The sequence below is a fragment of the Bombus flavifrons genome, chromosome 17 (genome assembly GCF_040668555.2).
Source record: "Bombus flavifrons isolate JBK064 chromosome 17, iyBomFlav1_principal, whole genome shotgun sequence".
Classification (NCBI taxonomy): Eukaryota; Metazoa; Arthropoda; class Insecta; order Hymenoptera; family Apidae; genus Bombus; species Bombus flavifrons.
This window is the reverse complement of record NC_138458.1, coordinates 6,157,912-6,181,148: the sequence shown is the minus strand read 5'-3', so window position 1 is coordinate 6,181,148 and position 23,237 is coordinate 6,157,912. Positions and strand designations below refer to the sequence as shown.

The window sequence follows — 23,237 nt, the reverse complement described above, 5'->3', positions numbered from 1 at the left end:
TAAATTCATGCATCGTCCGCAATGTAATTCCAGCGTACGCGTCTAGTCTCCGCAGGGAAGACTGTACTTTCGAGCGTACACGACGAACGTGGTACCGCCGACAGCGAGAAAGAAAATAGCGCATCGTCCCCTGCACTTTGAAACGTCTAATTATTTTCGCGCTCATTTAAGACGCGGCGGTTGTACGCGAGTGTGGCACCGTTGCCGGCATACGTCGCAATTTCTTTGAAACGTCGAGGCGATCCGCAAGCTGTCGCAAGGCAAGTTCCTGGCCGATCTTCTATTTCTCGATCCGCGTTTCTAGTTTCCATTGCAAAGAAATTGCAGACGGACGATCCGTCGACCGGTTGGCTGCTGCGACCCCTTTGGAAAGTAAAATGCTTGAACACTGGGTCACGGTGACTCGCGAATTCCGAGGGAAGATAGCGTGGCGTGGGTGGTGTGGTCGCAGCGAGGAAAGTCGAAAGATAAATCTAAGGAAGGAAGGAAATGAGAAATAAGCGAGACGGAGGAGTACGCGTTTCTTAGTGGCGAGTTTCATTTCGAAGGACCAGCCACGATCCTCCATAACGTTTAATTATTCATTACGATTACGTTTGTTTATTATCGTTTAATTATTGTACGAATGGACATTCATATTGTAAAGCGACGAACACGATAGGAATAGCGGAAGCCCTGCGTTTAAGGGGGGCTAAGGTTAATTCGTACAAAAATAAGGCATGTTTTTGTGAATTTTTTCTGACGACACAGTTAAAATCTGTTTATTAAAAGCAATAGTACGTTAAAGTATGACATTCGAAGAACATTGTATAAAATTTTCACGGAGAAATATTAAAAAATACGGCAATGGCGGCAATTATTCGGACGTGTCTCGGAAAAAGGTAGAATTGCTCATAAGTTGGTGCTGGATCATCTGAAATCAAAAAATCAAAGTTCGTTCGTTAGGTAACAGTTTTGCCCAGGTAACGCTGGGAGGGTTTTCCGAAATTTCAATTTTTCACTTTTTTGGAACACTTTGAATTGAAATTTTTCAACAAATTTTCGCAAAATCGGCTGATTGTCCCTCCAAAGTGTTCCAAAAAAGTGAAAAATTGAAATTTCGAAAAACCCTCCCAGCGTTACCTGGGCAAAACCGTCACCTAACGAACGAACTTTGATTTTTTGATTTCAGATGATCCAGCACCAAGTTATCAGGGACACCGCGATTCTACCTTTTTTCCGAGACGCTTCCGAATAATTGCTGCCATTGCCCTATTTCTTAATATTTCTCCGTGAAAATTTTATACGATATTCTTCGAATGTCATACTTTAACGTACTATTGCTTTTAATACAGAGATTTTAACTGTGTCGTCGCAAATAATTCACAAAAGCATGCCTTGTTTCGTACGAATTAACCTTAGCCCCCCTTAATCGTTTCTCAGCTGATTAACACGCGTGATTCGTTTGAAACTTGCCGCCCGCTGTACAAGCGCAACGAAAGGCGAATTTGCCACGTTAAAGCGTAATCGATAGAAGTTACGTCTAAATATTTATCCGACATGAAATTATTAATATTTACGCAGCCTGCGACCGTATGAAATTTCGATATTGGCCGGTCGAAAGTTGCGCCGATTCCTATACACGCATTAACGCAATATCGCTTCGTCTAATTCATTATCGCGGCCAGATATTTCAGCGCCGTTATTATTCGAACAAGTTGCCACTAAAATTACGCCGTGTGCGATCAGATAGGGATTGGGTGCAGCTGAAAAACACGATACGCCATATTTTCCGGCTTTTATGCGCAAACGATTCGAAAATTCAATATTTGATCTGGATAGTTGGACGTTGCGGAGTGCGAGTCGGCGGACAAAGTTGCCCGTAGAAACAATCGGCTCGTTCTAACGCGTAACCAGCCGTGTATCGTGTTCGGCTAACCCATTAATCGAACCAGTTCTTAACCGGCAGGCTGTATAATGGCGAAATAAAAAATCGATAAGCGCATTGCCGTGTCAACGACGGTGTAACGTCGACGCGCCGTTGTCGAAGCTCGGTAAGCTGCACTAACAACGACGACGATGCTACAACGAAGCAAAAGCGACGGTCACGAAGCAACGCTCTTAGCTGCAAGCTCGCTAGCTCGAACCTCCAGGGCAACGTTATACGATCTTCTATTTGCTATTTTCTACAAATACAGCGACACAGGTGTCGACCTATCGAAATCTCTGCGAGCAGAAGAGCTTTGGCGTTGGCAAGATTTCCGCCAGCGGAATTTCTCCAACAGCCGCGTTCCACCGATTTCCTCGTCAAGGTCTTCGTACGAACGATCATAAGAGTCGTAAAAGTCCGCGCGACGATGCACGACGACAGCTGCATCTTGAAGACGCGTCACGTGGCTGGCGGCTCGTCGACGAACCGGAAGTCGCCAGGCGAAGAGCTGAGCGCGCGCGGTTCCTTTTTTTGCGCGCGCCAGCGTGATTGACGGACGAGGAGGAGGACTGGAAAACGATCGACCGACAGAGTATCGATCGAACTTAAGAGCCCTCGATTGGCGTACCTGCCGACAGAGGGCATGTGGCGAAAATACAAGCGCGTTATTCGCGGTCGTTGCGTTTTCACCTGACAGGTGAATCGATCAAATTCTTCCGGCGTCCGCCCCGCCGCGCTTCCACGGCACGGCAATCTCTTGCCGTCGACGCTTCCAAGAGACTTCGATCGCGCCGCGACGGCGACATCAGCGCTTCGCGTGCTTCCAGCGAATAAAAAGAAATTCTCTCCTTTCTTTCTTCCTTTTTTCTCTTTTTTATCTTCCTCTTTCTATTCGACCCTCGTCGTTCCTCTCTCTCTTTCTCTTTTTTTTTTTAATAAATAACGTTTATTAATGCGTAGTCCCGTCACGCTACGATGTTTCCTCGCAGATTAAATGTAACTGGGTCTGAGAATAGAAAATCCACGTTTGAAGGAACATTACGAGGTTCGAAGTTTTCGTATTGTTTATAGTTTACACGGTTTACGCAGGTGCAGGAGGAATCGCGATTTGCGAAGAATAGAGAATAGGGAAAATGTGTGTTGCGTGTTGCAAGGCTTAATTGAAGAGATGATTTCGTCATTTTGTTTCGCCTGTCTGCGTAAGATGGTTTTAATAACAATGTTTTTCACAGTAGAATTAAATCAGTGATATTGTAAGTTAATCGCGTTACAACCGTCTATGTTCAAGTTGGAATACTTCTTTTTGTTTTGATAATTGTGCAGTTATCTTTATGGTGTTACAATGGTGGAAGTAGTAATACGAGAATTTTATGTCAGTGTCAGTCAGTCTTTTACAAAATCATCTTGATTGCGTTGCAGTCCTGTTTCTATTCTTATTTCTTCCTATTATTCTTCTTCGATTTCGTTACCATCGTCGTTGTTCTTTGTTTTCCATAACATACAAGACTTAACAAATATTTCTATGTCCACGTTTCAGAACAGACCAAATACTTTTTCCCAGCTTCTTTACACGCGTTAAACGAGTCTTTGAAATACTTCCAGGTGCTCTAAGTGCGCTAAACAAATTTTTTAAATATTTCCAGCTTCTCTAAACGCGCTAAACAAATCTTTGGAATATTTCCAGGTGCTCTAAGTGCGCTAAACAAATTTATTACATATTTCCAGCTTCTCTAAACGCGATAAAATAATGTTTGAAATATTTCCAGGTGCTTTAAACGCATTAAACGAGACTTTGAAATATTTCCAAATGCTCTAAGTGCGCCAAAAAATTTTTTAAATATTTCCAGCTTCTTTAAACGCGTTAAACAAATCTTTGAAATATTTCCAGATGCTCTAAATGCGTTAAACAAATTTTTTAAATATTTCCAGCTACTCTAAATGCGTTAAACAAATCTTTGAAATATTTCCAGGTGCTCTAAGTGCGCTAAACAAATTTATTAAATATTTTCAGCTTCTCTAAACGCGCTAAACAAATCCTCGAAATATTTCCAGCTTCTCTAAATGTGCTAAAAAGATCTTTAATGTACTTCCAGCTTCTCTAAACGCGCTAAACAAATCCTCGAAATATTTCCAGGTGCTGCAAACGCGTGTAAAAATCTTCGGAATATTTCCAGCTTTTCTAAATGCGCGAAAAAATATCATTAAAATATTTCCAGCTTCCCTAAACGCGCTAAACGAATCCCCGAAATATTTCCAGGTGCTGTAAACGCGTTGAAAAAATCTTCGGGATATTTCCAGGCGCCGTAAACGCGTTCAACGGACATTTCCGACATTTCTAAACGCCTTGAACGCGAAATTAGAAAAAAGAACTAGTCTCAAGAACACCGTTAGCACGTAACGAGAAGGAACGTCGATCCCTGCGAGGAGAAACGTTTCCTTCGGCCTGCATGACCGCGATTTCCTAAAGGGCCGGCCGTTGTGCGATTCGAGTACGTGTGAACCCGGCTTCAGGCACACGGCAGGTTGACTCGCACTACTGGCCAGCTCAAGGCTGCCCGCTCGGTCGCATTCCAACTTTTCCACCGGCGTCACTTCTCTCCTATGCACCAGGCACGCGGCTGCCGCTACGTCCGCGTGCAACACGCTGCAACTCGTTGCAGCGCACCGCAACGCGACGCTTCGCGTCTCCTCGTTACATTATGTCGCCACGTATAATCGGCGTGTGCACCAATCGGTTGCGTTATCCTTCCACGTGTGCAACCGTGTGCAGCGACGTACGCTCACGTTGCCAACGCTTCTACCCGCGCAGCTTTTCAATTGTTTTTCCAAGTTCGCAGGGGAATCAACCTGATCGAGACACGCTCAAGGTGATTCAGCTTGTTTCGGTGAAATTGCTCGCTCTTCCTTTTTATCTTTTCTTTTTCTTTTTTTCAGCTGGGACGGGGAAAATGATACGGTTCTCGGATACTTTTTAGCGTAGTCGACGTGTTATTGGTACTGTATACGCATTATGGAGTAACAGGCATGCAAATAAGATACCCTCGTTTCCATAATTCCTACGAGATACATACTATTTAGTTTAAAATTACTATTGTCACTCTGCGAACAGCGAAATATTAGGCAAATACGCGGTGCTGTTTTGCACAAAATATACGCGAAACCTATGGACAAAGCTAATTCTACGTCGTTATAGCTGCTTATTTGTTATTATCCTTGAGCATATCTATCGATAGTATACGACGCATGTACGAAAATTTTTGACCGATTGTCGAACACGTCGTTTTCATTTCCACGTCCCATCTCGTCGTCTGTCGTGAAGCATTTTTTAGGCGGCGGAAAATTGATTGCACGGCGCGTAAGTTTGATTATAATTAGCATGCAAGTGTAGGGAACAAGAACGACGAAATATCTTTCGTTACTTCGCTTCATTTTTTAAGCATCCTTAATACGGAAAACAAATCACTGTCTAATCTCTACTTTTTATTCGCGTTCGCCAAAGTGTACATGTAAAACATGCGCAAGCTATCGATAAATTAATTCTTCTTTAGCTTTTCGATTACGAAACTTGCTCGTTAAAGCCACCCACGATATGCGAAAATACGCGAAACGACAAAGCAAACGTCCGATTGAAACGACCGGTTACGATCTTCAACGAACGAAACAAATTTCTCCATACAACTTGCACATTCCGAGCTGTCCGCGTAAAGGTGTAAACGCATAAAAATGAATGTAATTGAAATTGAAACGAACGAATGTGAAAATTGAAGTTGAGTGGTCGATACCAACTTCGGTTACACGAATCTCGCGCAACTACGAAAGCTCGCAGCGAAGAAGCGACTGGTTGACGGGCCAAGGAGAAAGAAGTAGAACTATCCGAGCAGATACATGCAGTGTAACGTACTGGTTGTAATTTGTGGCAGGTGAAACCGAGCTTTTGGAAGCTGCGTGCGTACAAGTAGAAAGGCGTAAAAATTCCCCGTACAAACGTTTCTAATTGTGAGAATCTTTGTCAAGTTGCATCTGGACGTAGCCTAGACGAGCAACATACGGCCTCATGCACACACCTGTGCGCGATTCTACTCATCCCGGCCATATTATATCGCCGCGTATATATCCTGTGACGCGTGTCTGGGTGGATTAAACTGGAGCGCGCGCGCGGTCGCTCACGTTCACCCCAATAATCGCGGATATATACGGCGGCACAGGTGAATGTGCGCCCCTGTACACACGCGGTGTACTATGTTGCATTATGTACGTGTGCGTATCTATGGACGTATGCCCGGATGGATTATCAGGGACATGTGTGCGCACATGGGAATATACGCGCGAGCGGTAACAGAACACGCGCGCGTGTTAACAGAGACGCGTATGTGCGCGTGTGCACGTCGGTGAATATTCATGCCCTCTCTGTATCGGATCATGTCACGGGTAATGTGTTTCTTGCGGATTCTCGAAGAAGTTAATGCGAGCTGTCTGTGAATATGATCCTTCGACTGCGCTCGTTACGCTCCACTCTTCCTCTTTATCGCCGCGTCTTATCGCCTTCCCACTTTTCCATTCCTTCTTCCGCGCCAGCAATTAGCATTCGATGCGGTTCGAGCGGCCCGATAGGTTAGGCACGGATTAGCTTTCGGTTAGGTTAGGTTTGCTTTGTGAAACTCGCGCCTTTAAGTTTGTCGAGGCTTGTCGAAGACGTTCATGCGAGCTGTCCATTGATATGATCCTCCGCTCGCGCCAGTTATCCTTCGTTCTTCGTCCACATCGGCGTCTTATCACGTTTCTACTTTTCCATTTCTTCTTGCGCGCCAGCAATTAGCATTCGATGCGGTTCGAGCGGTCCGATAGGTTAGGCACGGATTAGTTTTCGGTTAGGTTAGGTTTGCTTTGTGAAACTCGCGCCTTTAAGTTTGTCGAGGCTTGCCGAAGACGTTCATGCGAGCCGTCCATTGATGTGATCCTTCGTTCTTCGTCCACATCGTTGTCTTGTCACGTTTCTACTTTTCCATTTCCTCTTCCGCGCCAGCAATTACCGTTTGATCCGGTTGAAGGGTGAATGGAGGTTCGACTTGGGTCTGGTTTGCTTTGTGAGACTCGTGGATTTAGCTTTGTTGAGGATTCTCCAAGAATTTAATGCGACCGATATGATCCACCCCCTGCGCTCCTTATCTTCCACTTCTCATCTTTATCGCCTTATCACCTTCTTATTCCTCGACTCGTTCTTCCACGCGACCAATTAACACTTGATCCGCTTCGAGGATGGATCGAGCTTCGGGTTAGGTTAGGTCCGCTTTGTGAAATTTGTCACTTCAACTTTGTTGAGATTTTGCGGTTGATTTAGCTTTCGAAGCAGACTCGTCGTGCTTCTTTTTGACGGTGTTTCACGACGTTTGCCAGCCATGCTACTCTTCTTGGGTATTCAGCAGCTGTCGCTAAAACGTAGGTTGAGATTTTGCAGTTGCTTCGGCGTTTCAAAAGGATCCGTCGTGCTTCCTTTTCTCACTTTTCTTACACTTTTGTTAAAGTTAAACAACAGTCTCGCGATAAGAATCCCCTTTATTACACCGTGTTTGATATTCAATCGCACGAATTATCGCGCGACGCGGTTTCAAACGCGATTAGTCGTAGCGAATTGGGAGAAAAATAGAATCGACCGTTTTAACGATCGGTTAATCCATCGACGTGGTTTAATATGTCGATATCATCCGCGCAACCCCCAGCGACCGATCTAAACCTGCACACCACCATCGTCCCACACCAGACGCGTGTTTCATTAAATTCAATCTCCCCTAGTTTCTCTCTGCTCTTCCATTCGCTCGAACCTCCCACAATCTCGACACAACTCATCCGCCTAACGGTCAAAACTTAAACAGAAAGACTTTACGTTGTATCGAACCGCCTTCGAGTCGCAATCTCGATACAGTCGCCACGCTTGCCAATAAACGCGCACGATTCTGTACACGTTGCACGATGTCACCACGCACACACCCACGCAGCTACAGTCCATTAGATTACATTACGAATGCAAAGGTGAGAGGGTGAGGTACACGCGAGATGAGCACACGTACAACCTGTACAGGGTGTCACAAAATATATGACAGATACTTGTACGTTGATTTCATACAGGTGTCGGTGTTTGGAGCAACTTGAGAAACGTAAATTTTAGACCAGAGGCTTCTTCGAGTCTACGTCTCTTATGATACTAATTACAGGCGATTGTTAATTAATGCAATTGCCTCTGACGCGAAACTGATTTTTACCGAGCTCTACGCAGAATCGAACGAAGCATAGTGATCGATATACAGGGTGGTTGGTAACTGCTGGTACAAGGGGAAAGGTGTAATTCTGGGTGAAAAAAGAAGTTGAGAATATAGAAAAAGATTTTTTTTATTTACACTGAACGCAACTTCGCGTGATTAGCTGTCAGTGAACCGTAGAATGTGAAGGAAACATTTTGCGAAGTGCTCGTTTCTTGTCGCTTTGGTGGTACTTGGAACACGGTTCACTGAGACAATCGTCAGACGACAAAAATTGGTCCGTTCCACTTTGGACGGGATGTTGTACCCCATTTACCGCATTCTGCCGGTCTCGTGAGTTCAGATTATCGCTCGTTCCGCTCGTTACGGAACTACCTGAACGATAAGACTTTGCCTTCTTTGGAAGACGGCGAAAATGGGCTGTCCCTTGCTCGCAAGCGAGTGAAGCAATTCCACGCCCAGAGGTGGCGAAAGGTCCTCGAAAAGAGTACGAGTAAGGGAGGAAGCAGATCCCTCGATTCGTTCAAACAAACCTTGAACAAACCTTGCGCTCAATCCTAATTACCTACGCGTGAACCTAAGCCGAGCAGTGTTGAGATAAAACGCGAAGCAATCGCAGCAATAATTGGCAAATTGTCGACGAGCTACGAGCAATGTCGCGATAAAGAATAGACAAAGCAGCGATGCAACGCGTAACAAGCATCCGCGGGTATTTTGCAGCGGCCTGTACAAGCATCGACAAAGAGAGAGGAGCTCGCGTACGCGTGAAATGAGGAGATAAAAGTGTGGCCACTCTCGGCCGGTCTCATCAGCAGCTGTCGCCTCTACTTGTTGAATCTGCTTTTCCTCGCCCTCAACCCTCCCCCGCGGCGGCATACTAGCGCCAACCACCCACGTCCCCCGCCCCATCCGCTGCCGCGACATTCAGCTGCCCGTTGTTTTGCTTTTCGTACGCCCACGCGCTTTTGTTTCCTTTTCCCTCTGGCGCGATCGACGCGCTCGAGCATCGCCTCGTGCTCGTCCAACCATCGTCGCAAACTGGATCCAACGACGCGTCGCAGCATCGATCCTCGTCTACGTCCGACGTGTTCTTCTCGTTTCGTTCTGCTGTTGGTACACGCGCGCACGTGCGCCTGGCCCGGATAATTGACGCGCGGATCCTGGCCCGCCTCTGGCTTTCCGTAACGGCAACGTAAGCCGCTTCCGGAACTGGGCCAGCGGATGATAAGGATTAGAAGGCGCTTATTTCCATGTTCCGCGCGTGTTCCTTCGTATCCGCTGGCGAACGCGATGCATGTGCGCGTAGGTAAGTGATCGAAGCGCGGATGGTTAAGTTGTGGCTGTTGGCGCGTTTATCGCGAAAATCGCGTGCGAACGAATAGTCACGAGTTTCTCGCTGCAACCGGAAATTCGTCTGGAGCGAGTGGTTGCAGCAAGCTACTCGTCGTTCGTCTACCTCGCCCGCTAATCGCAAGTGGCCATTTCGATCGATTTTCTTCTCCATCAATTTGCATCGATTCCACACGCATAAACTTTCTTTCCTATCTTTGTGATCTTTGTGACTTTATTTTTGCGATACAAATATACAACACGCGCCGCGCTCACAGTCAACAGACGCGGACGCATTTACCGAAAGATAGTCCTTCTGCTGAACGTGACATATGCAGCGTGAGGCTATCGATGAGCCGCGTGATCGTCAGAAATTTGTCGGAGTTTGGCGAAAGAAGTAGAGCAAATTATTCCGTCGAGCTACGTAGCTGTCGTTGCTTTGTATAACTTGGAGCCGACCGATGCCACCTCGTCGTGGCAAAACGCTGCGTCTTTCGACAAGATCCAATCGCCAGGTGAATTTTCAGTGTCGTTCGCTAATTAAAAGACGAGTGTAGGATAAAGCGTGTCGCATCGATCGCAACATTCCCAAATGAGACTCGTTATGACGCCTTTTGTCGTAGAATCGGATCCATTCCACTGAACGTTCTCCTTTGTCAGCGTCCTGCGATCGCTGCGTCTTCTTTCGAACACGCGACATTTTTCCTCTGACGGAATCCGTCGATCGCCTGTTTTACAGTTTTAACAGTTTTCGATACGTTGATTAATCGTTATGGATACGTTAGAACGTTGGAACAGTGGAATATGACGGAGAACAGGTGTGACATATGTTTACGTTTAACGTGTTTAGATGCAGGTCGAGTCGAACGGTGAGTTTACTTTTCGTTTTCATTCTAATTTAGTGGAGTTACAAGAACAGGAAGATAGGTTTCGTGGTGCGACTAGTAGATAAGATAAGATAAGATACTATTAATGGAGATGTAATCGGAAGTCATCGAAAGCCGGCAGACACGGATCGCAAATAAACGATAAAAATAATAAATAAATACCGCTTGATCGAACAAACTTATTCTCTGTTAAGTAAACTCGAGGCTGCATTGAAAAATTTGCATTACTCGTTTGCTGCAATTAACCTAATGATTACGATCGAGTTTATCTACTGTCGGGGAGCAAAATTAATGCACAGGTACAGGTAGCAGGTACCAACGAAGTTTGTCAAATTATTACTAGCGTGTCACGTTTGAGCTTTACCTGTTGTATATCCTAGCAGCGCGTAGGTTAATCAGTAAACAATTGGGATTAATATTTCTACAAATTGTCCACTTCTTTTTATCTCCGACTGTGTAGATAGAACAAACCCCCGCGTAAGTTCCATTTCTTTGGGACAATGTTAAGTGTTGGCAGAGATATAAATTCGCATAAATATGCACGATCTATTAATAACCAAGCAACCAAGACGTTTGTAGATCCGCGATGTTTATGCAAATTTATATCTTTACAAGCACAACGGAACAAGCTGTTAAAGCTGTTAAACGTCATAACGAGATTTATATACAGGGTGGTTGGTAACTGGTGGTACAAGCGGAAAGGGGCAGATTCTACGCGAAAAAAGAAGTAGGAAATATAGAATAAAAATTTAAAAATTTGACAATTCAAAAATTCAAAAATTTAACAATTCAAAAATTCAAAAATTTGACAATTCAAAAATTCAAAAATTTGACAATTCAAAAATTCAAAAATTTGACAATTCAAAAATTCAAAAATTTAACAATTCAAAAATTCAAAAATTTAACAATTCAAAAATTCAAAAATTTAACAATTCAAAAATTAAAAAATTTAACAATTCAAAAATTCAAAAATTTAACAATTCAAAAATTCAAAAATTTAAAAATTTAAAAATTAAAAAAATAACGTCAATCGAGACAACGATCTACAGTGAGATCCGCCATAACGAGACGCGATAAAGTGCACGCATACCGAGCTAGAATTCAAAGTCGATTTTCTCGAAAACAAAGCCTCGAACGAAAAATTGTTATTCTACATTTTCCACTTCTTTTTTCGCGTAGAATCACCCCATTTCCGCTTGTACCACCAGTTACCAACCACCCTGTGTATTTCAGCTGTTTTACATATTTTTCATATAGCGCGCGTTCCACGTACCTTCGTAGCTTTTGGACCAGCGGAGAAGCATCGTTGTTGCGTTAACGCAACGTCCACATCGCGATTTTCTTTTCCGATTAATTTATCTCTCGGTTTCCAGTCAAGCTGCTCGCTGCACCGAATTTTCAATGAAATTTACGTGCTTTGCCGGTTTCGCAATAATGGCAAGAATGCCGTACTTCCAGTACTACAACGTACCCTCGAAATCGAGTCTGGAAACTCCAGATGTGCGCCGTTCCTTAAGCACATTTTCAGCGGTTCAAGTTACTCTTTTCAAAGTACATTAGTCAACCGACCTAACGCGGCAATAGTTTCGCGGTGTAAAATTTGCTAATTCCAGCTGAAGCCAGGAAAAACAGTTCTCAAATCTTCTACCGAGTGCAGCGCTCTTCGTATTCCAATTTGACACCAGCTGCGCCATATGGCAGCTTCAACGTAGCTGGAAATTTCGATAATTTTCGACTGTGTTCGTTCGTCGATCGCGATAATTCTACGCCTGTTTCGTCGTTGCACGGTGTCGTGGTCGTTTGCCACGGCGTAGCCTCGAATTCGCGAACGGCGGAAGGTGCGCAGAAAGGATTTTATTAGGGGAAATCGAACGATTTTGAACAACGCGAGTCCGCTTGAAAATTGCCGGCGATCTTACGATCGAAAGGCTGCTCTATCTGTTCCAGCGGATTTTTATCTTCCATATCGATTAGCGCGATTTTTTAATTCCAAGATAACGCGCCAACTTCCATGCCTTCCATGTTTCTCAATCTGATGCAATTAAATTCGTTTCTCGATGAAATTGTACAATGGAAACCGAACCTGGTCGGGCTAACGGCGAAGCAGCAGTTAAGCCGAGCTTCGAAAAGCTTTCTTTCGCTTCGGAAGGAAGCAAGATCTTCCGTTTCGTGTTGCTTCGTTCGATCGTAACAAAGCGAATTGTCAACCGATGGGACAAAGTGCGCCATTCGATAAAATGATATAAAACAAAGAAACATGATTCGTCTATGATTCTCTCGTGAAACGAAAGCTAACACGAGCCAACAAGCCAACACCACGTTACGCAGGCTGATCGTACGGACGATTTTCGAATTTCGTTTACGAGCGTGCGTTAAGCGCGATCGAGCCGCGCGACGCGCAAAGACGAAAAGAAGGTTTGTTCCGCGTGAGCGTGTTCGACGGCGGATCGCTGGCTCGCAAATCAGCCTCCAAATAGGGCATCCCGTGCAAGCGGAACGTATCCGACGTTTTCGTCGTGCCGCTACGTTACACCGAGCCAAAGTGGCTCGAGCTATTTGGAAGATGCCGGCGCAAGCGTGGCGTCGTCTGTTCCGCAGCCGGGCCGCCCTCCACGCATGTGCATCGATTATGTGTGTACGCGTGAAAAATTACTCGCACGGAGGCGCTTGCCCCGCGGCCTTCCTCCCGTGCCCACGCGCCGTCAGCGGCCAACGTTTTTTAATAAATACCTGGGTAACCTGATGATGATGCCTCTGGCAGCGGCTCGCGCTTCCTGACAAATTGTTTCTGCCGTAAAGTAACGTTTACTCGCGCCGGCTCCGGCTTTATTATTATTGTTATTATCGGCAGCTTTTTATTACGCACGCTTTTTCAGCGTCCTATATTTCGCGAAGATCGTAGGATTTAGGCCGATTCTCGTCGAAGTGCAAAACGGTGCAGACCGACGTTTTGCTAGAGCTTCCTCTGTGTCTTCATTTTTCTTCGTTTTTCATCGCCTTGGCTAGAGTTTGGGAAAAACGTTGGGAAATAAATTATTCGTTGAGCGCGTTGTATTTCTCACTCGCGCTCTGTACGTTCGGTGGCGAACGCTTGGCAGCGAGTAAACTGTCGGACAAGCGACAGTGTTCGATGATCAATGGTAGTTGAATCGTTCAAACTACGTTTTGCGTAGTCTTCTCAAGATCGGTGTACCGTAAGAACCGAGTGGCAGATTATTCGAGTGGCCCTGTAGAGTAGCCGCGATTGGAAATTTCACGGCATTCGTCTGCTTTACATTTTGAAATGTATAAACGCAAGAACATGGACGTACGCGGATGCTAATGAAGTTTCTTGTTGCATAAAGCGGAGTGACTGTTTCGTAAATTACGTTAAGATGAAATTAGACGCGAGTGACTGTGATAAATCTAGTCAGACGTACGTATTTTTATGACTGTCATAGGGCAAACTTTATTACGATTGCCGTATCGTCGCCACATTTTTACGATATTGCGCTTTTAGCGCTGCGCTACGCGTAGCGAAAACATCGACGTAACCTAACGTTAATGAAATTTATTGCTGCATGAAGGTGACGCACAGTCGACTGATCTTTTTGTTAGCCTAATGTTGGTAGGCGTAAAATGTCTCGCAGTAACTAGATCGTAAGTTACGTTAAGATGAAATTAGATGCATGCTATGTGGAGTGTTCAGGCGTCACGAATGTGTTACGGATACGAGAAAAGACGTTATATAAATACAGAGGCATCGCGAAGAAGCTGCGAAGCGAGTACAAAGCGAGACTTGCGATTATTGTTATAATAATTATACAGGGTGGTGGAAAGGGGGTGGTTCTACGCGAAAAAAGAAGCCGAAAATATAGAATAAAAATTCAAAAATTTAGAAATTTTAAAGATTAAGAAAATAACGTCAATCGAGACAACGATCTACAGTGAGATCCGTTATAACGAGACGCGACAAAGCGCACGCGTACCGAGCCAAAATTCAAAGTCGATTTTCTCGGAAACGAAGCCCCGGACGAAAAATTGTTATTCTATATTTTCCACTTCTTTTTTCGCCTACCACCAGTTACCAACCCACCCTGTATTATAACAAGCGGATAATCGACTTAATTTTCAAGTACAAGAAAACTGGCTAAGCTGCCACTTGCTTAAATTTATCCCTTCGATTGTATTTTCCTACACCGACGTTACGGAGAAATTAGAAATCGTCGGATAAAGCAGAGGGGAAATTGGAACGTGCAGGCGGAAACAAAGTTGCAAATAGACGAAACGGTAGAGAAAGAGATACGCGATGAATTTTTCATATCGGATTCTTGTTCGGTACTTGTTGTTTTTTCTTTCCAACTTGCCAACGCGTAAAAGCGTAGTGGCGTGACATCAGGCGATCTTACAGGTCGAAGCATAATAGCTACTCTTGCTTTCTATCGTAGCAAGTTCATTGCCGGTCCCTTTCTACGTTCTATACTTGTTAGTATTATTTAATGCACGACACGTGCTTGTGTAACATCTTTTCCCTACTTATAACCGGGATAAGTAATTCCTATTGCGATCGCGATATTTATAGCGCTACACGGAGCGAGTAGAAGCTTGCAAAGTTCGCTGAGAATTCGTAGTAAAAAAATAGGAAACAGCGACATAGTAAATTACGTAGCTATCGGCATAAAATAACGTTAAATAACTCGTTACGACCAATGAATCTTTATAACTAGATGGATAGCTGTTATGAGAGCACATTAGTAAACAGCGTGAATAATTTTACATAAATCATTAATGCTATGAAACAGCGATTTATCCAGCATGTTTGTTTTCATTAATGCAGCACATTTCTCAGATTCCTCGTATGTTTCGAGCTGTATTTATTATTCCTGATGCAACAGCGGAATTGCCGATTTCTCAGAACCGAAATCTTTGTCTCGTTTTTTAGCCGCGTCTCGTGCACCTACATATTTCACGATTTTGACAGGAAATTTCGTCCTTTTCGGACTCGAAAGGAAGAAAAGTCTTCGCTCGTCGTATCGTCAGTTTAGTCTCGCGTTGGTAGAACGTGAAACTGCACGAACGATTTGTTCGAAAATGGCTTGTTTCACGATTATACCTTGCAAATTTATATAATTTACAATTTATAATTATTCACCGCTCTCTGTATATCTCGTACGAAGCTCATAGCTTGGCCAGAACGAGACCGAAGGGATCGCGAGTTCGTAAGAAATTTCGCCAGCGGATCGCCGATGCTTTCGAGCTGACGCGAGTCTCTTCTTTCGCTAACCGATGCCTGCACGGTTTCCCGCTTTTCCGCAAATCACCAGCCGCTTCCATTTCCAGCAGACTGCCACTGGCAAGCTGGCTCAGCCGACTAGCTTTCGTTTAGCGTCTTCCGTCGTACTCGCTCGCAGCGCGCCTGCAGAATTTCTTTTGGCGACGCGCTGTGTCCCTGGCCCGCGGACGTTCGATCCTTCGACGGCTGGCGAACACCGTCGAGTTCGAGCGGAAGACTACGCCAGGAAGCGGCTTCCTCGACAGCAGCTTCGCCGTCACGCGCGGTTCGTAGCTGCGCTTGTGCTCGGCGAGACAAACTTGGCGCCAACTTGACGCGCGAAACTCGCGGCTTCGTTTCGGGAGAGGCGCGAGAAATTAGCGCGAGAGTGCAACGAGAGGCATGGAGCCGAAGCTGGCGACGGAGAGCGCGTGGCTCGCAATTGCTCGATATCCGGCGCGCGTTAAAAAGAGCTGGAGCTGTGGTCGGTCGTTGAAACACGGGGGAATTGCGTCTGTGCCAAAGCGTACAGAGACCTCCGGTGGCTGGAGCGGCGGCGAGTGGGGGAGGGCTTCCGAAAACAAAGGCGGCGGAGAGAGCGAGAGCACGGCGGGGCAGAAGGGGGCGGAAAAAGGACGAAAGAGGGCGAAGGGGCGGGCGGAGGTGGCCGCGCGACGTAGCGCACGAGGAAGTACGCTGGAAGTGGAAAGTTGATTTACGTACTCGGCCGATCTTGACCCAGAGCTCGTTTTCGCTCGTGTACGTGGCAGCGCGTTCGTCGGTGCACGCGGCCGCGTGCGCGTGTGTGTGCGACACCGGAGATTCCAACAACGCGCCATCTATCAAGCGAGCCCACCTGCTGCCGGTGGCATTGAATCGGCAAATAGACAAAGGGCATCTCTCTGGCGGTGGAAAAAAGAAGCGAGAGGAAAGGAGGAAGTCGGAAGAAAAATAGGAGAACGCGGCAGACGGAGACGGGAACGTGGCGCAGGGAAGTTGGGCGAGAAGTTGTTGTTGTTGTTGGACGGAGGCGCGGTGAAATTGGCGCCAGCGACGCGGCATTAAAAATTAACGTGGCAACGAGCAAATCCGCTCGAGATAAAAAATGACGGTCACGGCCGCCAATGAAGTCGGATCACGGCCGTGATATCGTGATTCAACGATCGCTATGATAAATCACTCTCAGCGATTTTACACGCCAGCGCTACCGTTCACCAAAATGACATTTCCCATTTAATCCGCAGCGTGGGCGAACTGCACAGTCAATTTGCAAGTTATATAGACTTTTCTTTCGCAATTCGAACATTATCTCGCAAATTAACTTGCAAAACTCAATTTAACCGCCGGTTCTCATTATGGGACCCAGCGACCCAGGGTCTTGCTTCGGGAAACCAACACGCGTGTTCGCTTGGACAGACTTTTGTTTCTTATTATTATTTATTTATTATTATCCGTTTAGTCCGTGTCTTTCGGCTTTGAACGACTTCCTTTTTACATTTTACATTTCTTATATTAGCTCTGCCAGTCCTTCTCCAGTCTCCTCTAGCACCTCTGCCATGCTCCTCGCTCCTCCTGTTATTTCGCATTCCTCTGTTACATGCTTTAAGTCTTCCTCTCCTTTTCTGCATAATCTGCATCCCCTTTCTTCCTCCTCTTTCCAGTGTTCCCTTCTTATTCGTATAACGTTATATGAACCAAGCAAAATTTCGTGTCGTAGGTGGGACGTAAGCACCGTACGACGAGACGATTTTTGTTTCTTTAAAATCTTTCTATCAGACCGTGGTTTACGGTGTTCAAATTGTATTGCCGAATTTGCTCGCTGTCATTGTGCAGCCGCGTGCTTGAGAATTGAACAGACGGGATTCGTGAAACAAGTGCAAGAACCCGAGCTTTCATTACCAATTTATTTATTTAGAGTGGCGTCCACGTTCGAGGGTTTTTCGTAAACTTACAAAACAATTGGACTAGTCGTTGTTTGGTCATAGATGTGTGCAGCACTTGCGTTGTATCAGTGGCCATATTTACGTACTTGTCAGCGACCGACACATGTCAGTGGCAGTGAATGCCGTCACTTCTCCGCCGCTGGATCAGTTGGACAAAGTTTGTGTATTTTAGAAACTGCAAAGCCACGTTTTGCTCCTTCTCTTCTCGTCTAGCATCGTCTTTAGGTCTCTCTAGGTTCGAGTATCATCGAAATCGTTAACTCGTCACTGCGAATCTGCAGCTTCTAGCGAGCGAAGCGTGTGATATTTCAACAATTACAAGTCTCAATATCAATAAATCCTCTCGTAAGATAATAAAACGCCGAGCAAGAGAAAGCAAGGCAAAGGAAGCTTTAGAGGGAAGATTTTCGAGGTACGTGTCGCTCGATTATCTCGTTTGACAGCAACTTGTAAAATCGTCAAATTTCATAACTTAAGGTCAGTACATTATAACTGAACAATTCGATGATATTATCAGTCGGTAAATTACAACGCAACAGGGCTTTGATTTCTTTTTTACGCCCCGTATTTTATGCCCTTTATGGATGAAAAAAGGACAATTTTACTACTTCTTTTTATAGAGGTACTTGTGTTTATGGCACTTATAGTCTATATATTGGGTGTACAATTTTTGTAATCGAGAAACAGCTGATACTAAAGCGGTGCATTAACAAATTACTAACCGAAACTCGGTATTATTCCACCGATTCCAGTAAAACGCCGCAGCAACTTTTTCCGCTATCTGACAGGTCCCGTAGGGTCCGGCTGCCACCAAGAGGCACCGGATTCGAATCCCGGCGGGTTCGTAGTCTCTTCAGGAATTATTACGTACAGTAATAATTGCTTCTTCACTCGTCAACGACGAATAGCAACACCGAAGTCAAGCTGCGTTTGGCACGCTTTAACCTCTATGATCGGTGACCGTTGCTGAGGAAAAAGGATTAACCCTTTACGTTCGAAGCTTTTCCTTCTGGACCTGCCAACAACTCGAGACTCGTCGCCTGTTTCATGCATTGCTTGACTGCATACGTATTGCATATTTTAATAGTTTTCCTATGTTCACGCGTCGAATGCAGTTTTCCTTCTCTTTATCGTCGAGTATGTGTTGAGAATTTTGGATCTCAAATGTTGACTGCGACTGCTTTATTTTATTTCCATTTTTATCTAAATAATTTTCTCTTAAGTAAACAATTTTTACTTTTCCCCTCTGTCAGAAGCGATGTTTGCGAAGTAACATTATCTACCAGTCAATGAACAGTGAATTTTCGATAAATTCCATGAAGAATTCGGATGTCACTTACTGCGACCAGTCCTTTGAAGTAGGGCCACGATGCAAATGGCTTAATACCCGAAATAATGGTGTAGGAATACCAAGTTTATACTTAGAATTCATACTAGAATAGTTATATATTTATTTGCTGAAGGATCGCAAAGATATTCATGGATTACCACTTGCACGCGTCTCAGCACTTTCTTCCATACCCGGCCGTTAACCGACTGTACAGTTCACATTCATTTGTTTCCCAGACGCCGCGCCCACGCATACTTCCGCACACTGATATTTACACACAAGTATCACTACTACGACCTAATCTATCGCATAAAATTACACATATCTCATATACATAGTACGAATAAACGAAATTTCCTCGTTTATGACAATGAAAGATCTGTAGAGGATTGTTGGTCATTGCAGAGGATGAAGTCGTCTGGTGTAGAAGGACTGGCGAGTTTTTTAAGATCCTGATAGGATCGAGACGACTTCCAGTCGTCCATCTCTTAAGCTTTCCACCAATCTTTTCACCTGTGCACTGTCTGAATCGGTTGGTATGCGAGTAAGCTCACCTTTCAGCTTCTCGTATCGTCCCGCGGCTGGGGGATTCGTCGATTTGTCGTAGGTGCCGACCTTCGAGACATTTGGCGAGGCTCACGAACTTCATTTTGTCGATCGCGACGTCCGCTGCCTCGAATTGCGCCTCCGATAAGGCGAACCATGTTCGAGGACTGTAGTGCAGGCATGTTGATCGTTTGATTGACTATGGTTTTGCTATCCGCAGCTTCCTTAGCATTTGCCATCGTCTTAGTAGTTCACTTCGCACGTCGGTGTCACCAGTGTGAGTTGCACGCGACTAACCATCCTCCTCCACTCGTGTTCGTCTGAAACGACTTCGTTGGCAAATTCCGGACTGATAGGGCTCGACCAATTTGAGAAAGAGAGATTCCTATAAAGCTCAGGCTGACGCCGAAGACGCGGACTAATTCGAGAGAAAATCTTACAGCCATTTGAAGCGTATGGTTCGACGCTTCGCGAGCTTAGGAATACGTTCATGAAGCTGCGTTGGCACCGATGCTTCGAGCTGACCCAGAGTCGTCTCTCGAGCGCAAAGATTAACACCAGTTGGCCGTTGCGGCTCTTCGAGCAGCGTGTGCCTAAAACGTGAGCTAAAATGCGTGGCAAAAGGTAAACGACGACGAGTATACTCGTCAAAGACGGAGTACGTGTGGCTGTTAGGAAATAAGATCAGAGCGCGACGAAACGACTGTATTACTTTTTAATTGTATCAGTGACAGGTCTGGTGGTAACTGAAGAAGATTGCCAGTGCCTCGTAAAGACTATGCTGGTGAAAAACAGCCAACTGGTTGAAAAAGGAAAATGACAGTGTACGTAGGATGCAGAGAGGCGAAGCGAGCTGGATGAGGGGACTTCCCCTAAAAGAAATAAGAAGAAACACCGTGTCTAGGGAGAATAACCACGGCGAGGGAAGCAAAGAACCAGCCGACTAAGCAGATGTGCGCGTGTAGCGCGGAGGATGCACGCGCCGTTCGCGCGTCGATCCCGGAGAGAAAATTCGAGGAGCGGCGGTCGAAAGAAACCGGGCACTGGAAACTGGCCGACTCACTGAAGCAGCACGCGAAATTGAAAAAAGGAAGAGAAAAAGAAGGAGAGGAGCGAGCAGAGATAGAGCGTGTTTTACGATGGGAGTGCCTTATGGCGGACGCGTTGCCGATTGCTCTCTCGGCGAAGTGTGTCGACCGCCTCTCTCGTTCGTTTCTGGCCCACCGATTCAACACACTGCGTGTGACTCACAGTGGCCGGCTAAGTGTGCCAGCCGTCGTTCTCCGCCTCTGTCGCTCGCGCCACACCGCTCCTTTTCTTTATCCTCGTTTTGCCAGGCCGGCCAATCGCGTCGTCGACTCGGAGACCGGCGCGATTTTTTGAAAGAAAAAAGAACGAAACGGAAAGGAAGAAGAGAAAAAGAGACGAAGAAAAGGAAAGGAAGGTAGCGAGAGAGAGAGAGAAGGTGGCAGCGACACGGTTCGCTAAGCCACGAGCACAGACAGAGAGAAAGAGATCGGAGGTGTGGCTGTGCATCGGTAGGCAGATATGTGCCGACGATTAATGTCTTGCCTCGCGAGTTTCCGTTGCTTCTCTCGGTTTCCGCCACGATCTTTCAATGAAAGCGGCATTACGATGCGTTTTGACCGTCTCACGCGCTCTCACGAATCGACAGTGGACATTGGACGTGCAGAAGAGCCACGATTCTTACGTAAAGAGGACAACTTTGGTCGATGTCGACCTTCCACGCTTCTAAGCGCACGGAACGACGTTAATTTATCAAATCTCCACGCACCAACGTTTTCGGTAGCGTAGCGTTCGAACAATCGTGAGTATCGCGAGGAATTTCGTCGCACAGAAAGAATATTTGGTGTTCCGATTGACATTGGCTGATTATGTTTGTCGTGTTGAAGGATCGCGAGAGAAAATCTCACGTTTTCTTAGAATATCGCTCGGTGTCGGTTTGTAAGATTAACATATTCAGGTAATCGATAGATGGACCGGTGTTTTCCGCTATAAAAATCGTTCCATATTTAATAGGGAAGTAAAAGATTGGATTGCTACATCGCAAGAAGTGCCGCAACTGCCACCGATCTATTTCGATGTAGCGTTGCAGTCGATGAATTACCGAAGCTCGTGCGCTTCTTTTCACTTCCGCATGAACTGTAGCAGTACACGCTGCAATAAGTCTTCGCCTCCTATCTCCTAGCGCAATTCTTCTACTAAGCGGTAAATATATCTCACGATATATTCTACGTTTAACGAACATCTTTAATATCAATATCGAGGAAAATCGACATTTCCTAAACGTAATACGTTTGTATTCGCATGCCGTATGTATCTCTGTGTTTGCTATTTAAATTCTGCGATCGTAGAATTAAAATTGCGAACGAGACAAGGGCCAGAAGTAAGAATTAATTTTGCCTCTCGCGTCACTCGTCCCTACGACGTTTCGACGTTCGCCACTGTGGCAAATTTAGGAGGAGAAAACGAGTGGTAAAAGAGCACGTTAAATTAGCTGAAACTATTTATTCGAATACTACAGTCTGCCTGACCGACGCTCGCGATCTCCTTAAAAGCTGGAACGAATTACGCTACCAGTTCGATTACCAAGTCGACTATTAACCTGTCAACCCTGCGAGACGAAATATCTCGCACGGTCAAGTAAACGACGAAACGTGCCCGTTGCAGGACGTTTCGTGGGCAGACAGCAGGGCGACGTTCACCGGTTGACAGATTAGAAACCGATAGAAACTAAAATCTAAAACCAAACCATCCGTATCACCACGTCAAGCGTAATACGAAAATCTCCGAGGTGCCACAATCGCGCGAGAATTTTACGTCGCACGAAGCTGCCGTAAAACGCGAGCTGCGCGCTTGTAGTTGAGCACGAACGCGAAGAATCGACGTGATCTGTGCAAGTATTCGGGAAATCCGCACGCTGGCAGATGGTTTTATATCGCGACTAGCCCGATTCCTATCAACGAATCTCAAAATTGCGGCGGTGGCTTGGCGCGAGGTCGGACCCAGCTCTGACCAGGCTAAGTTCCTCAAGAGTCAAGGTCGAACGAAGTTGTCGGCAGCGGCCCGGTGTTTCTGCGATCCCAGCTATGCCACGACGATTCCCCGATCGCCCTATCCCTATCTGCCATCGAATTCCGGAGGTGCCGCGCTCGAATTTCCCGCGATTTTCCCATCCCGTTAGTCGGAGTACCGTAACGCGCGTCGATCAAACCGCCGATCGCTCTTGCTCCGTTTCCAACGATCAACCGTTGCCGTGTGAATTGCGTGCGGGTATTTGATGAGATGGCGCGATCCGAGCTTCTATTCTTGCTTCTTCGAGGAAAGTTAAATGTCGCTTTTCGTGCTCGCCATTCCTCCAAGTTTCCACGGGCTTAACGCAATATCTTCCGGTGTCGTGTTAATTTTAGTCTTCTATTTTTCTATTTGATATTATCTGTTGAAGTGGTCACCACTTCTAAGAAAACTCTGCATCTGGTCTTTTTAGTTTCCTCAAGCACCGAAGCCATCGACAGCGCGACGAAGACAGACCATAAACAGTAGACGTGCGGACCTGGACCAGCTCAAATTGTATTCTTACTTATAATTACACTTCTGTTTGAATTTATTGTCTACCTTACAATTTGTCCTCGAGTTTTCTCTGTTTACACATCGAATAACCTCAACATTATCAATAAGTTCAGGTTGATCGTACCGCGTGGATGATACGTAGAAGCTATTTTTAATAAAATAAATTTGTAAGTTGCCTTTTGTGTCACGTTTTTCCT

The 23,237-nt window shown here is 45.5% G+C and overlaps 1 long non-coding RNA gene across 1 annotated transcript in view; it reads right to left on the bottom strand.

Moving 5' to 3' along the window:
- Positions 1 to 4,313: 4,313 nt before the first annotated feature.
- The window catches only part of LOC138188725 (uncharacterized), a 181,420-nt gene continuing 162,496 nt past the window's right edge, over positions 4,314 to 23,237 (bottom strand). The window contains exon 3 of the long non-coding RNA XR_011175635.1: positions 4,314 to 4,326. This is a non-coding gene — a long non-coding RNA (uncharacterized LOC138188725). The remainder of the gene's footprint in view (positions 4,327 to 23,237) is intronic.